The sequence below is a fragment of the Plecotus auritus genome (genome assembly GCF_963455305.1).
Source record: "Plecotus auritus genome assembly, chromosome: 2".
NCBI classification, from domain to species: Eukaryota; Metazoa; Chordata; class Mammalia; order Chiroptera; family Vespertilionidae; genus Plecotus; species Plecotus auritus.
In genome coordinates, this window is record NC_137771.1 from 200,867,696 (window position 1) to 200,882,075 (window position 14,380).

The following is a 14,380-nucleotide window of genomic DNA, read 5'->3' on the forward strand; positions in this document are numbered from 1 at the left end:
TGCCTGATTGCCCCTAACCACTCTGCCTGCCGCCTGCTTGCCCCCAAATGCCTCCCCCCACAGCCTGATCACCCCCAACTGCCCCCCTGCTGGCCTGCTCACTCCAAACTTCCCCCCCACTGTCCTGCTCACCCCCAACTGGCCCCCCTGCTGGTCTGCTTACCCCCAGTGGCCCCTGCCATCCCATTCTGGCCTAATCATCCCCCAGTGACCCAAGGTCCCAGCCCCTCTTTTTTCTTTTTTTTTTTTAGCACCTCCTTGAGCGGAGGCCAGGGCCAGCTGGAAGCAAGTATCTAGGATTTATTTATCTTCTATAATTGAAACTTTGTACCCTTGAGCGGAGGCCAGGGCCAGCCAGGGTGGGCGGGAAGTTTGGCTCCCTCCATTGCCAGGGCAACCCAAGCCTCCTGCTTGCTCCAGCTCCGTGGCTGGCCGCCATCTTGGTTGGGTTAATTTGCATACTAGCTCCTGATTGGCTGCTTGGCGTGGCTTGGCGTAGAGAAGTGATAGTTAATTTGCATGTTTCTCTTTTATTAGTATAGACTAGGGGCCCAGCACATGGAATCGCACAACCCTGCCCACCCGCTTGCCATGCTCGCAGTCAGGCCTGCCGTGCTGCACCCTACTGCCGGCCACCCTGCTCGCCCGCCAGTGGTCAGCCTTGCTGTGATCGGAGCCTGTGGGTCTTAGGGGAGGGCCCAAGAGGTGCTCCATGCAACTCATGGTGACCGGTCATTTGGTCACTTTGGTTGTGATGCCTCTTTGCCTTTTATTATTATGACTAGAGGCCCAGTGCACAAAACTCGTACATGGGAGAAGGGCCCCTCAGCCCGGCCTGCACCCTCTTCAATCCGGGACCCCTTGGGGGATGTTGGTCTGTCAGTTGGATCGGGCCTAAACCAGCAGTCAAAAATCCCTCTCGCAATCCGGGACCGCTGGCTCCTAACTGCTCACCTGCCTACCTGCCTGATCGCCCCTAACACCTGTGCCTGCCTGCCTAATTGCCCCCTAACTGTTCCCCTGCTGGCCTGGTTGCTCCTAACTGCCCTACCCTGCTGGGCCCATCAGCCCTAACTGCCCTCCCCTGCCAGCCCAGTCACACCTAATTGCTCTCCCCTGCTGGCATGATTGCCCCTAACTGCCTGTGCCTCAGACCCCACTACAATGGCTTTGTCCAAAAGGATGTCCTGATGGATGTTTGGAAGATGTCCAGTCTAATTAGCATATTACCCTTTCATTAGTATAGATGGATAAATAGGGGTGACTCTGATATGAAACCTGCTTTTATCCACATTGCAGTGATAGGTCACAATTTATTAAGTGTGGACCTCAACATTTTCTAACTATAATATTTCATATAATTAATACTGAATTTATGCCCTTCTCAATAAATAATGTCACAGAATAATGGCTTTATTTTAAAACAAGAAATGCCTGCTTGTACTTTCCGAAGTAGCTGAGAGAAAAAAAGGAATCAAGATGTACTGAAGAACCATCTCACCTTCATTTAAATTATTATCCATTTTATCTTCTCCACCCATTTCTATAAAACATTAATAAGGCTGTAAGTCTAAGCTCTTACGTCACTGTAACTGTGTAGCTTTGGTCTCTACAAGAGATTGACTCCAAATATGGTATTTTTTTTTTGTTACAGTAATGTGCATATGAGAAGCAATAACTCATCTCTGCAAGCTCTAATTCCATAATAATTTATTCCCAGGCCTTGGCAGCTAATGCTTCACTCACTATTAATAGAAAATTGTGCAAGTGGTGTAGGTGGTACTTTCAGTTTAGTGATGTTGGAGTTAATTTTTTTAATTTATAAAGTATTTATAAATCTCATCTTTGTGAGCTGCTAAAACTGTGTAGGCAGAAACCAGTTATCTCCTTATCTTGCAGCCTTCTAAATTGTATCCACTTCTGTAGCCTACATAATGACTTATACTCCTCTTACTAAATCTGTTGTATGACCCCATCTGTTGCTTTGCATCTTGTGAAAGAGCTGATTATTTGTGTGGCTCATGACTAGAACGTATTTTGTTATTCCAATTACCTTACTGCAGGTTTTGTTACAGAAAGTTTGAGGGCTTGTTACAGTCAGATTCCTGGATTCTGTCTAAGCACTGGCAGTAACACTTTCAACTTTTACCTGCATGAATTCTCCTTATTTATATCTGGTAATACCCCATGCCTAAAACCATATCAGATTTATCATATGCAATGTTTGCATATCTTTTCTCCTCCTTTTACTTTCTTGTGTTATAATGAAATTTTATTTATTGATTCTGAAATTAGAATAGCATATGAATTTTCACTTGCCACACAATATTTTCTTCCTTTGATTATTTTCCCAACCATCTACAATTTCTGACACCATTCTTAATTTATAAACCATACAAAATCAAACAGTGGGTGAATTTAGCCTATGGGGCATTACTTCCCAGCCCCTGCTATACAACACAAAACAAAGTTAACCCAATTTAAAATGTTAGACTCAATGTTTATAGGTAATTTTAATTTTCTCAACTGATATTTATTATCTACACTGGGCAAATCAAATAAACAACTAAGGTAAGACTCTATAATTTCAACAGGGAAAATATGTATACATATTTAGAATATCTAATACTAAATGTGGCAAGGCACAAAAGGGCATTATAGAGAACTAGAGGCCCAGTGCAAGCGGTATTTGTGCATGAAAAGGCTCCCTAGGCCTGGCTGGTGATCAGGGCCGGCCAGGGCCTTCCTTCATTCTGCGATGCCCCCTGGTGGTCAGTGCACATCATAGTGAGCAGTCAAATTCCCAGTAGGTTGAACTCCTGAGGGGACAATTTGCATATTAGCCTTTTATTAGATAGGATATTGGGCAGTACTTTGAGGTTTTATTGAGAATTTACATGGAATAAAATGTACATACTTAAGTATATAGCTCAAGAAATTTGACAAATATGTACTTCTGTAAACAACCTTCCCAGTCAAGAGAAAATGTATCCTCATCACCCTGGGAAAATATCTTATTCCCTTTATAGTCAAAAACCCCACCAAGAGCAGCCATTATTGAAATTTTCCTTAAATTTTCATTAGTCTTTAATGTTCTAGAAATGCATGTAGATAAAAATCATACAGTATGTCCAACAGTAATAATGGCTTTCTCTAATTTTTACTTTAGTTCTGACAGTAATTACTTCATGTTTTGTTGAACTCTGCTGTTATGTATATACAAGTTTAATATTTTTAAATCCTCTTATTAAATTCACTCTTTTATCATATTAACATTTTTTACAACTGGTAATGCCCCATGTCCTGAGGTCTGTTTTACCTAATTTTATAGTCACATCAGCTTTATTATTACTCTTTAGCTTTTTTTTTTTTTTACTTTCTAGTGTAACAAGAATTTCCAGGATCATCTTTACTTGCCCTGTTCCATATTTGAAATAAGTCATTGATGTAATGCAGCAATTTTCAACCAGAGCACTGCAAGCATTACTGAAACATGTAATACCTGACTATTTAATCAGGGGCACTGACCTTTACCCTTAGATTGTCAAAAAAAAAAAAATGACAACAGCCAACATAATAATAGCTGTCCAGTATGAATGCCTGATTTTGAACCATAAATATATAGGTCATAATAGAGTTGAATTTTGTCGGTCACACAGCCAACATAAGGTTGCCTCTGATTGGTTAATTCTTGGTATCAGAAATTCTTGTATGCAACTATAGGCACCTGATTTTTTTTTAAAGTCATTTTGGAACAAAAAGGTTAGGTAATTACATATATATATATATATATATATATATATATATATATACACACACACACACACACACACGCACACACACACATGTATGTGTATATATTTAAAATCAATAAAAAGTATGCCTATTTTCATCAGATCAGCAAAAAGTAAATATTTTTTGATATGCTGCAGAATTTTGTAATTAGTTTATCTGTGCCATGAGATGAAAAAGGTTGAAAATTGCTGCTCTTAGGGGTTCTGGTTCATGTTGGTGCATGATAGTATTTTAAAGCCATAAGCTGGGTACTGGGGATCCTATATCTATGATAAATCATTATCTCTGAACCCTTTCCATGAAAGTGACATGAGTCTTTACCTGGTGCTATGGATAATGGTCTAGCAGGAAGGAGGAATCAACTATTAATCAGCCACTAATTGCAAGTCACCGTGGGTAATTACATAAGTCTCCCATCCTGCCCCTTGCCCTCAAGGAGTTTACCATCAACTGAGAAAGGATGGAAAATACTTGTTGTTCAAGTGACAGGAAATGTGAGCTCATAATTAGGTAACAGTCATCCATAACTATAGATACACATTTTCTTTTCTGGTTCTCATTTTAACAGAGGGTGAAGAATATAACCTCTCAGTGAGAACAATTGGGAAAAAAAAGAGAGAGAGGGAAATTATATGTTTTAATTACTTCAGGGGTATTTCTACTTCTAACCATAAAGCACTGCTATGAAAATGGCCATGCTAATGTAAACAACTACTTCAAGTATATTTATGAAATAATAGGTTTCATATATTAGACAACAGCCAGAACAGGAGTGTGATCTTTAAGAGAAAGGAACAAAATAAGCCAGCCTTATGAGTAACATAAGTTAATTTCTGAAGACAGTTTCCAGGTTGTGGTTCAGTGAAAGAGACACCAAACAACAGCAAGCAATCACAATGAGTGAAAGAGCCTCAAGTCAGAGATAAATGATGTAGAATAGGCTCAAAAGCATTGGGGAAAATACCAGAGAGGAGTGAACAGAACAGAGAGAGAACTTCAGATAATACAGAGAGGCCTCTTTAAATATTTACCTTTTTACTGTTCTTTCCCCAGATTGGGGTGACACTCTACGAGGTGGTTGTGCTAATATCAATCTGAACATATTTTAGAGCTAAAAAAAACATGCTAAAGTCAGAAAAACATTTAAAGTTATGGGACATCAGATAGTCCTGTAATGAGTATCACTTTAGGTAGGTCAAATCAGCTGTAGATTAAACCCTTCTCTGAACTCACCCTAATATTGCTTAATAGCTGTTGCAAAAGGATCAAATCAATGGCTTATGTACATGCCAGAGAAAAGTCCAAACCTCTTTAAAGAAATAAAACAACCTCCATCACCCAATAAGGTAAAATTCACAATGTCCAGGATCCATTGCAAAATCACTAGGTATACAAAGAAGCAGGAAAAAAATATGGCCTATAACCAACAGAAAAATAAATCAAATGAAAGAAATGAAAAAATGACAAAAATGAGGGAATTAGTAGATGAGTATCTTAAAATAGCTGTAATGTATATGCTCTGAATGTTCAAGAATATTTAAAAAACTATAAATATGGCAAGAGAAGAACTAGATATAGCAAAAAGACCACTACTTAAAAAAAAAAAAAAAGAGCATAGAATTTTTCATAGAGGTGCAAAGCAATCAGTTTGCTTGAAGACATAGCAATAGAATGAAGCACAAGGAGAATAAGATCTGACAGGAAAGAACAAATATTGGGAGAAATCATGGCTAAGCAATATCTTTGACGAATCCGATGAAGCTGCAGATACAAGAAATTCAGCAAACCCAATCAGAATAAATATATTAAAAAGCACACCAATGCATATCATAGTCATATTTTGAAAACCATTATAAAAGGAAAAAATCTTAAAATGTTAAAATTCAATATTAATAAAGATTTAATGAAAACACTTAAATATAGAGTGATTGTGTTAAATCTTTACTAGGTTAGTTAGCTTGCCAGAAAATAACGGAAAGGGTCAGGTGTAGAAAAAGAATTACCAGATTAAAGGATAAGACCTGAAGTTCTAAAACAGAGATAATGACATACACAACAGATAAGGAGTTATTGATCAATAATTGTACTGCCTAAGGCAATATGTGTTTTACTCACTCTATTATTTATATTAATGAGCTTTTTAATGCCTTCATCTTTTCTTTGTGAGTTTAGACTTGTGAGTATGTAGACCTTAGGAAACTCTATGTACATTTGTGATTTAATGACATACTATTTTTAGCATCTCCTTGAAATGCCGCAAAATTAATAATGGTGCATATGTGATATAAAGAGCCTTGTCACTTTGAATTTGCTGCTTGAGGAACTTTGCTTTAAAAAAGTATATAAATTGCATAGTGGAATTTAATGAGTAAGACATTTTCAATGATATTAACCCTCTAAAGTAATTTGTGCAGAACAAGGGTTTTCTAAATATATATTAAATCTTCCTTAGAACACAATAATTTTTAAAATTTAAATACATATTCTTTAAACTATCCACCTACCCATCTATTAATCTATTTACCTTTTTGAGAAAAGCTACAATGACTTATGAAATCTAATTACTCTGGAATAATGGAAACTATTCTGAATTAACTAATAAAGATAAACAATATTTCATTTAGCAGTAATCTAATAAGTCACATTTACATTATGTTTTGTACATCATGAAGTACATTTATAGGTATTATATTATTAGAATTTTACAAGCCTGTTAGAGGAATAGAGACCTAGTATGACCCCTACTTTAAATATAAAAAATATAGTATGCAGAGAAAACAAGATATTTGCTCAATATCACATGGCTAGTATTGGACTTGATGTCTGCTATTTAGGTAGTTGTTCCAGTTCTTCTTCTTATAATACAAAACCTCTTTAGCAATATACACAAGTTTGTATACTGTTAATACATTGATTATGCTTTCATTAAAAGTAAATATAGTGTCATTATTATTTCTTGAATTAAACATAAAATTAAATTTAATCAAATAAATTTATCAATTTTTATGTGATAAATCTCAACATTTTGTTTGTGTTGTGTCAAAAACTAAAACCATAATGGCAATGAACACTGATTTAGATGGTGTATTAGGTTTCTATTAATGCATAACAAATTAACTCAAAAAATAGCTCACAACTTTGCCCATTTATTATCTCACAGTTTTGGTAAGTCAAAAGTCTGGCATAGCATAGGTGGATTCTCTTCCCAGCCTCTTACAAGGCTGAAATTAAAGTGTTAGCAGGGCTGCAAATCAATTTGAGCTTTGGGGTCCGTTTTTGAGATTGCTAATTATTGGCAGAATTCATTTCCTTATGCTTTTTTAAGTGTTTCCCTCAATTTTCAAGCCACCAGTAGCAAGTGGAGGTCTTCTTATACTTCAAATACCTCTCATTAAACCTTTATCTCTGATTTCCTCCTTTGCTTTCAAGGCTTCAAGTAATTGCTTTGGGCCTACCCGGATAATTCACAGTAATCTTCCTATCTTGAAGTAAACTCATTAGTAACCTTAATTACAACTGCAAAGGTTTATTTCTGCCATACAATGTAACATATTCATTGATGTGAAACCAAGCATGAAAATCATGGAGACAAAATTCTGCCTACTACAGAGATATTTTCTGAGGAGAAAAAATTATCAAATATATTTGTGTCTAGGGATAAATGTCTATCAACTTAAAATTAAGTTTTAAATGTTAAAAAGCAAACTGAGGTAAAAATGTATTTAAAATTATTTATTTTGTTCATAATAACAAACAAGAAATATATATTTAGCACTTGCTATAGAACAATACTACTAGAATCAAGACAAAACTATAGCCAATATCTTTTCTGTCTCTGGTGTGTACAAAAATATGTTGGACATATATTTTATAAATAATCAGAAGATAAAAAGTAATACATTATCTTTCTCCTCCAATAACACACAATATATAAAGAGGAATTGACATGCCAATTCCAATGAAAGGAAACAAACAAAAAAACAAGGCAAAACAAACAAACAAAAAAAGTGTCTCTATACCTAGAGACCATGATGTATAAGGGATGAAAGGGCAGAAGGTAAGCCTTGAAAAGTAAGCAAGAACCAGATCTTTAAAAGAAGGATTTCATAAACACATTAAGAAAAAAGGAAGGAAGGAAGGAAGGAAGGAAGGAAGGAAGGAAGGAAGGAAGGAAGGAAGGAAGGAAGGAAGATGACCTTGATAAAATAATCAAAAAGCTTTATATAGTCTTTTGCTCTTTAATGCAAATTAAAGATAATGTGTTGCATCTTTTAAACCATGATGGGGCTGGGGTATTGGGGGAATATAGGTATTGATAAATAAATGAAATAATGTACATTAGGTCAGTACTTTCTATTTGTGAAATTGTATAATGTAGATTACTACCTGTTCTATCAATATGGAACTTAAATCTTATGATCTGTTATCAGATTTATTATCATGATCAAGTATACATTTTCTCTGTGACCTATGATTAGACACAAAGAACATTCTTTTTTGTTTTTGTTGTTGCTAATCTTCACCCAACGATATTTTTTTGTAGAGAGAGTGGAAGGGAGGAAAGGAGGCAGAGAGAGAGAAACATCAATGTGAGAGACACATCAATTGGTTGCTTCCCTCACTTAGAACCTGCACCCAAGTAGGTGCCCCCTGACAGAATCAAACCTCTGACCCTTCAGGTTCAAACCACTGAGCAACACCAGTCAAGGCACAAAGAGCATTATTTAAGATTGTAATATTGGTGATTGTCAAAGTCAATATACTGTATTTTATAATTGAACATATCTGATCTCTTTTTTCTACTCTTCAAAATTCTCCATTGCTATCCTATTATATTTAAGCTAATGATAATCTTTTAATAAGCTCAGAAGACAATATTTTCTACACTTACTTTGCCTATTTCTCCAATATTTTTTATCAGTTAGTTATATACTTCTACTGTCTTTGCTATATTAATGCTCATTTTGAAGTACACTAAAATGCATGCCTTCTTTCACCTCAGACCTTTTATATTCTATTCTTCCACAAAAAAAGTTCAGTTAATATACAATAATTATGCCGATTGCAAATCCATATTTTCCTTTTTTTCTTTGGTTCCAAAATAATGGAATAATGAATAATTGACCCCAAATCTTCTCCCTTGCCATGGCCACATAATGAGCATATATAATTTCCCCCCACTGACTTTAGGCTTGGACATGCAATTGTTCTGGCTAATAAAATACAGTGGAAAGTATCTGAGTTTAGGCCTTAAGTATACTCACCCTTTTGTAAGAAGAGATTCCCCAATTGCAATCAGAAAGCCAGTAGGCTCAACACTCAAAAAAAGCTAATGTTTCTGTTGGAGTTCTAAGGCAGGAAAAGTTCGATGTCCCAGCTCAAGATAGTCAGGAAGAGTTGTTCCTTGTCACCGGTGGGAGAGTGAGCCTTTTGGTTCTGTCCAGCTGGTTGGATGAAGGCCCACTCACACTAGGGAAGGCAGTCTCCTTTACCTAATCTATTGATGCAAATGTTAATGTCATCTGCAGACACGCTCACAGACACACCCAGAATAATATTGACCAACTATCTGGATACCCCATGGCTCAGGTTTTGTTGACACCTAGAGTTAACCTATACACCTACCGTGTTTCCCCGAAAATAAAACATCCTCTGAAAATAAGACCTCCTTACAGGCTTCCTTCTGAGTGAAATATAAGGCATCCCCCGAAAATAAGGCCCCCAGGCTCTGTCTCAGAATGAAAAGTAATTTACCGTAAACTGGTCGCTAGGGCCGCCCCGACTGGCACCTAGCAACCAGTGACATTACGCGGAGTCCTGACATCACTGCTGTGTGGAGGCGGAGCGGAGGTCGGAGTGAGCGGTGAGCGCGGGGCGGGAGAGAGGAGGAGACTTTCGCAGATGCGTGTAGAAGAACAGGAGGATTAGAGTGGACGGGACGCGGCGAAGGTGGTGAGTGCTGGTCTGTCTCTGGTGACACTACCTGATGCTCGCGGCCGCCTTCATGATGACTGAAGGTTCTCAGTCAGTGGCAGACCCTGCTCCAGCCCAGATCCAGGCCCCAGCAAGCCCAGTGACAGTCCCCAGGCAGGCCCCAGGGGGTAAATGTCTGATAAAGGGGTAAGGGGGATGTCTGGTGAAGGTGTTCAGTGGCACAGGGGTGGGGGGAGGGGGATCACTTAAAATGACACAGGAGGATCAGAGGGGACAATCAAAATGACACAGGAGGATCAAAAGGGGTTACTAAAATGGTAATCCCCACTCTGATTCTCCTGTGCCATTTTGATTCCCCCCTCTGATACCCCCCCGTGTCATTTTGAGTGATCCCCCTCCCCCCACCTTGATACCCCAATTCCTTTTTTTTTACCCCTAGAAATGAGCGCAAAAAGAAAAAGCTACTCAGTGGAGTACAAGAAAGGAATCGTGGAAGACTCTTGGGGCCAAAATCTTACTGCTTTCTGCAAAGAGAAGAGGTTGAGTATCCGATTGGTCCGAAAATGGCGAGCAGAGTATGGTAACCTCATTGAACAAGTGGACAAGGGAAATGCTAAAAAGCGCAAGTGTGGATCAGGTCGGCAACCATTATTTTCCGAGCTGGAAGACCTGATCTGTGAATGGGTTGTTCACAGGAGAGCAAAGGCTTTGGTTGTGAATAGGGCTCAGATTCAAGAATTTGCCCTTGCAATGGCACCACAGTTTGACATAACCCCTGAAGACTTCAAAGCATCACAACACTGGCTGGATAATTTCCTTCAGCGAAGTGAACTGTCTTTAAGAAGATCTACAACATTGTTTAGGTTGCAAGATACTCAAGTTATTAAGCGAGCACTTGCATTCAAGTCCTTTATTGATGATGCTGACTTCTCTAAATACAATCTTTCCAACATGATTGCTATGGATGAAACTGCAGTGTTTATGGGCCAATCATCTCAAACAACAATTGAACAGCGGGGTGCCTCCTTAGCGTACATTCCCTCCACTGCTTACGAAAGTGCATGTTTCCTGTATTTTGGCAATTCGTCTGGATGGCACTAAAATACCACCTTTAATCATTTCTAAGGGCAAGAAGGAAAAGATTGAACGTGTTTTGTGCATTTTTATTCTTGAAACTGAAAAAGCCTGGGCCACACAAGCAGTTATAAGGAAGTGGGTCGATTTAATGCTGCCGCTTGTTATGCGAGGGAGCCAAAGAGGTCTGCTAGTCTGGGATACAGCCAGCACTCACCGCGCTAAAGACATGAAGACATTTCTTCACAAAAGAAAAATAGATCAGATAATAATTCCCACAGGAATGACGGCCTATCTCCAGACTCTTGATATTGCAATAAACAGGCCATTCAAAGACAATTTGCGTATGGAAATTAATGACTACATTGAAAATAGAATGGAGAGAAATCAGCATGGAAACTTTGTGAAACCTAAACTGCAAGAAGTTGTGACTTGGGTGAAGAATTCATGGGAGAAAATCACTGACAGTTGCATTGCAAATGCACTGCGAGCAGGCTACCTTGACAAGAAGTACTCATTTAAAGACAGTGCTATTGCTAAACATGAGAGATTTGGTCCACTGATTCTGAAAGAAATGGAGTCACAAGAAATTCACCAGGAAATTCAGGAATTGGATTGTTGTGATGATGTTCCAGAAGATGATGACATGATTGTCATTGGATAAATGAGTAAATTCTTGATACTGTAGGATTCACAGTTTGTCTGGTTTGTGTTGACAACTACCGTACTACCGTACCATATATAGGTAATAAATTTCCTTTATTTTCATTTAACAATAAATGTGTTCCGTATTCTTCTTCATGGAAAAATAAGACATCCTCTGAAAATAAGACCTAGCGCGTCTTTGGGAGCAAAAATTAATATAAGACACTGTCTTATTTTCGGGAAAACATGGTAGGTCGCTGCTGCCTCCACAGCCTGGGCCTCAAGATGAACACACCTAAAGCAGAGCTGTCACAGCTAAGCCCAACCAGACCCACAGCTTGAAACACAACTTTCTTGCCAAGCATAGAAGTCACAGTAGCATGAAAAGAAGAAATTTTTGTGTTAATCTGTAAATCTAGTACTTATCTATTAGATACCTGGTTGGCCAAACATATCTATATGAGAAGTCTAAGCACAAAGTCATACTAATGTATTTAATTGGAAGATCACTACTGATATCTCTATGTACTTCTTTATTTCATGCCATGACCATATTTGTTGTATTGTACAAATGCATGATTTTAGGTGGGAAACTATGATAAATATCAATGTCAGTGCAATCCCACAGGTAATTGGAAATTATGTCTGAAATGATAACCAAAATAAGTTATTGAAGCAATACCAAAGCAATGGTATTTTTCATTTTGAATGTGGCATGTCTTTGTAAGCATTTATTCTCTGTACTTGGTTTTCTAATGTAGTTTCTCCCATAATTTATGTTAAACTAACAGATTTTCTGTTCCTGTACTTGTCATCACTTAATGCCTTTTCGATAAGTGTGTTATGACAACCGTTTTCTAGTCTTCAGGAATCTGATCTGTCACCGTGCACTTCTAAAAATATCATTTGCAACTCCCCTAATTTCTGCCGCACTTACTACAAAGTCTATCGATGTGTATGCCATGTGTTTTCAACACAGAGCATCTTAGTTCCCTAAAGAATATTTGCCAATATGAGAATGTTACTGGAAGGTCTTTCATAAAATGAAGTAATTTTCTCTTATGTAAATAACACCTCACCTCCACGACAGATGGATCAAATTCTTCTATAAATAAATAAAAATCTAATAACAATCAAATCAAATATTGAATCCAGATAGGTGCTTGCATTTGAATACTGTGACCACTACTTAGTAGCCATTTGCTATTGGGAAAATTCCTTTTGTCTCCAGCCATTTGTTTCTTCAGCTAAATAGGTGACAGGTATCTGATGATGGTTAAATGAAGTAATCCATGTAGCAGGTAATTTGGAAGTGGTAAGTTGTTTAAGAGTGGTATTTTTTTATTTTTGTTTTTATTTAAGAGGGCCCTGTTCATAAGTGGAATGGCTTAATGTCAACTTAATTGTGCTCTTGCTTTAAAAAAAAGTTAATACTGAAAATGTGAAGTGGCATCTAACTGTTATAATTATAATAACAATAAGGAGGAGAAACTAGGAGAGTTATGAGACCATAAGGTATATCTATGGAAATATACTAAATAAATGCTTCTAACAGGTAGACAATCATTTTGTTATTTATAGTCATTAGAATTCTAGTGCAATTGAGAAACTGCTATTAAGTTGTTAACAAAAAGAGTATTATTTTTTCTTATCCCTTGGAGAAATATTTGCAAAGGAACTATGTAGTAATGTTGGTTATATCATTCTATTCTGCTAAGTGGATAAAATTTTCTGAACTCGGGTTATAATCCTGTATAATAAAAGGGTAATATGGAAATTGACCCTAACAGTGGAACGACCAGAACAACAGCTCTACCAGTCACTATGAGGCGCACTGACCACCTCTTGGTAACTTTCCCCGGGCAGCAGGCTCTGATCACCTGATGGCGAATGGGGAACTTGGGTAAGTGGCGGTGGGGAGAGGGGCCAACAAGCAAGTGGAATGGCCGACCTCTCAGTCCCTTCCCCCCGGCCTGCAGGCTCCGATTGCTTGATGGCGAATGGGGAACCGGGGGTGAGTGGCAGGGGACATGGGCAGCACCAGGCCAAGGCCCCCGCCCTACCGCACAGAGGGCAACCCATGGGGGAGCAGGGCCAGTGAGCAGGTGGGAACAGCTGACCTCTTGGTTCCTCCTTCTGGCCAGCAGGCTCTGATCACCCGATGGTGAACGGGGACCCAGGGGTCGGTGGCGGCGGGGGCGGCCTGGCTGTGGGCAGCTGGGGAAGATGGCCGTAATTGCAAGCTAGGCCTAGGGACTGTACCCATACACGGATTTCGTGCACTGGGCCTCTAGTATAATATAAATATAGAGAAAAATAATCCATATACTATATATAATAAAATAACATTTATGCAGACTTCACCATGTACTAGGTACTTGCTACATATTTTACATATTAATCAACTTAAAACTCACAATAAGCCTATTATAGCACAGCTATTATTATTCCCATTTTACAGATAGGACACATAAGTGCAAAGTATTTACTAGTATGTTACCTGCCTAATGTCACACAGCTGGAAAAAAAGCCAATCCTATAAAATAAAAGGCTAATATGCAAATTGTCCTTTTGACCAGAAGTTCGACTGGGAGTTCAACTGGGAGTTCAACCAAGGGGTGGGGCCAGCCTGCCCACCACCCTTGGCACTTCCCCCTGGTCGACCCAGCCCAATCAGCCCCAGTTGGGGCAGGCTGGCCAGGCCCCACCCATGCATGAATTTGTGCACTGGGCCTCTAGTGTCAAGTAATAAGTGCAATTCATTTATATACATAGCCAACATTTAAACCTTGACATTACTGTAATATGTCTATTGTCAAAATTTTAATCTAGTATTCCAATTTCAGATCAAAATTTCCTAATTCTTTAATTATCTAAATAATCCATCTTCCCTTTACATTTCCAAATCTGTACTGTTAGACCAGAATGTAGA